The sequence below is a fragment of the Pavona decussata genome, unplaced genomic scaffold (assembly GCF_977016875.1).
Source record: "Pavona decussata unplaced genomic scaffold, jaPavDecu1.1 SCAFFOLD_595, whole genome shotgun sequence".
Taxonomy (NCBI): domain Eukaryota; kingdom Metazoa; phylum Cnidaria; class Anthozoa; order Scleractinia; family Agariciidae; genus Pavona; species Pavona decussata.
This window is the reverse complement of record NW_028145859.1, coordinates 40,001-43,077: the sequence shown is the minus strand read 5'-3', so window position 1 is coordinate 43,077 and position 3,077 is coordinate 40,001. Positions and strand designations below refer to the sequence as shown.

Here is a 3,077-nt window from a genome sequence, read left to right as displayed (position 1 = left end):
TGAATTCAAAGGCTAATTGGTAATTTATGCAGTAATATGAGATTCAGTTAATTTATGCAGTTATTGGGGTGAGATAATGTGGAGTTAATGGGTTTTAGGAAAAAAATTGGATTTATAAGGATTTGTATGGGATTTTTGATGATTTTTTGAAAAGTGGTCTCATAAGCCCAAATATCTAACTACTCTAAAAGTAACTGTCCGGTGTTCATTCAGAAGGTGTCATAAAATGGGAGTTTTGTCCGTTAGACAAATAGTTTTGCACGAATGGAGTCTGACTGGGTGTTTAGACTCGGTCTCTTCTTTCTGATCCAAAGCATTTCGAATATTAAACAATCAAGCTTTCCCTGACATTTCTTTAAGATTGTGAAGTTACTTGTCAGGTCGCCAATTGTGTCGACTTGGTGATTATTCTTTAGGTGTTTCCCGATGGCCGAGAACCGATGTTCATCAATGCGTTGGTGAAGGTGACGGCTGGTATAGCCGACGTAATCTGCATCACATAGATCACATACAAAGTGATACACACACTGTTGATTGATCGAGGGTGGCTTAGGCTCCTGCACTTTAAGATCGTCACTAAGTTTACGGCTACTGAAAACTGGCTGAAGATTGTGGTCAATTTTGTTGCTTAAGTCAGAAAGATATTTCTTTACCATGTCAGCTGACCTCTGGTCTTTGAATGGTAAGACTATCCGATGAATGTTTTCAGTTTAAGGCGTCGGTAGCGTGTCTCGCGACGTCACAGAAGTAACGAAGTGGGCGATGGTAGAGTTGATAAGAGAATCTGGGTACTTGAGTTTAGAGAACATCAGTTTGAGGCGTTCACATTCTGTTGTAAATAGATCCCAGGTCGACGACAAGCGAAAGGCACGGTTTAACATTGTCTTGACTAGGGACCTTTTGTAGCGGTTATCAACATGACTCTGATGGTGAAGGAGAAGACCGGTGCTTATTGGTTTCCGGTGAACACTGGTTACTAGCTTACAGCCTTTCTTAAGAATTTCAATGCCGACAAATGGCAGCTTACCATTAGTCGCGATCTCCATGGTGAAGGAAATGGAAGGGTGACAGTTGTACAAAGTCACCAGAAAGGCTTCAGCTGTCGGTACATCTTTGACTGCAGCTAGTGTGTCATCCACATAGCGCTTGTAGAAGTCTGGCAATTTGATCTCGTCTTGTAGTTTTTCTTCGATGGAACAAAGAAAAGTGTTAGCCATTTGGGGGCCTAAGGGAGCCCATCGCCACTCCGTCAGTTTGCTCGTAGAGCTTACCACTGAATTGAAAAAGCTGTCAGTAGCAACAAAGGACCAGCTTCAGCCAGTTTTCAGTAGCCGTAAACTTAGTGACGATCTTAAAGTGCAGGAGCCTAAGCCACCCTCGATCAATCAACAGTGTGTGTATCACTTTGTATGTGATCTATGTGATGCAGATTACGTCGGCTATACCAGCCGTCACCTTCACCAACGCATTGATGAACATCGGTTCTCGGCCATCGGGAAACACCTAAAGAATAATCACCAAGTCGACACAATTGGCGACCTGACAAGTAACTTCACAATCTTAAAGAAATGTCAGGGAAAGCTTGATTGTTTAATATTCGAAATGCTTTGGATCAGAAAGAAGAGACCGAGTCTAAACACCCAGTCAGACTCCATTCGTGCAAAACTATTTGTCTAACGGACAAAACTCCCATTTTATGACACCTTCTGAATGAACACCGGACAGTTACTTTTAGTTTTAATTTAATTTACCATCGATATTCGTGTAGAAATTAATTTTTGAACATTTTGTTTCGTGGCAGTGTTTTTTTCATTCGCACCTTTCGGCATTCATGTGTTTGTAAACACACATAAGTTTAAAAGCTCTGAAATAATTCTACCAAACACCAAATACTATTTCCCCGTATTCTCCTTTTGTTAACGTTTATTTAGAGACTAGAATTATTACTATAGGACCAGAATTGACACAGTTTTGGATTTCCAAACATTTTTCCCCGGGAGCTAACTTGCTCTCGCAGAAAATGTCATGTTTATGTTATTCCGACGGCCGTTTACAGATCATTTGTAAACGAAAATGCTTTCTTCCAGGCAACAATCGATAATTTTATTTATGTTATGTGTTTAAAGCTTTACGCAGATGCTTTTATCGTTTATTAAATTCTCGATACCATCGATATTCGTTTAGAAATTAATTTTTGTACAATATTGTTTCGTGGCCGCGTTTTTTTCATTCACACCACACGGCTCTCATGCGTTTGTAAACAGACACAAATTTAAAAGCTCTGAAATAATTCTACCCTACACCAAAGACTATTTTCCCGTATTTTCCATTTGGTTGACGAGACTAGAATTATTACTATAGGAGCAGAATTGACACAGTTTTGAATTTCCAAACATTTTCCCCCGGGCCGGTAACTTGCTCTTACACAAAAAAATATTATCATGACGTGTAATTCGACGGCCGTTAACAAATCATTTGTAAACGAAAATTCTTTCTTCCAGTACATGTATTTCCTTAGATTGGTTCTCGCAACCGTTAAACAGAGATCTCGACTCGTCTTGAAGAGATGGGGAACACTGGATGAAATAATGGATTTGATCATATTTGGCTTTAAGACAAATATGAGACAAATCTGATGTTATATTTGTCCGGGTTGCGAAGACAACAAATGTGGGACAAATATGTTTTTATATTTGTCCCTGATAAATGCAGGACAAATACTGTTTATGTAAGACACACCAGACAAATGTTTTACACAATGAAATGCACAAGCCAATGCTCTGATGAATGGATCTCTCCATAAGTTTTTGTTTTAGTAGCACTCCCACTTATCTCCAGGGCCTGTTTTAGTTTCCCCTCTTTGTAACACTACAGGGGAAGATTTAGGGGTGGTGGATTGGGTGGTTCAAGCCCCCTCCTTTTAGAAAAGCAGAAAATAAAAATATCAGTATCAAATTCATTTCCACAAAATTTATTTTCCTTGGAAATAGTATACTGTACATAGATTATTAGCAACGGTACTAAATGGATCATAAAATTAGAATACTTGTCTCTTCAAATAACAGTATTCACACATG

The 3,077-nt window shown here is 39.0% G+C and overlaps 1 pseudogene across 1 annotated transcript in view; it reads right to left on the bottom strand.

Moving 5' to 3' along the window:
- Positions 1 to 2,950: 2,950 nt before the first annotated feature.
- The window catches only part of LOC146449766 (uncharacterized), a 5,015-nt pseudogene continuing 4,888 nt past the window's right edge, over positions 2,951 to 3,077 (bottom strand). The window contains exon 3 of the transcript XR_014860549.1: positions 2,951 to 3,077. This exon is cut by the window's right edge and continues 3,508 nt beyond it. The product of XR_014860549.1 is annotated as an uncharacterized LOC146449766 (transcript).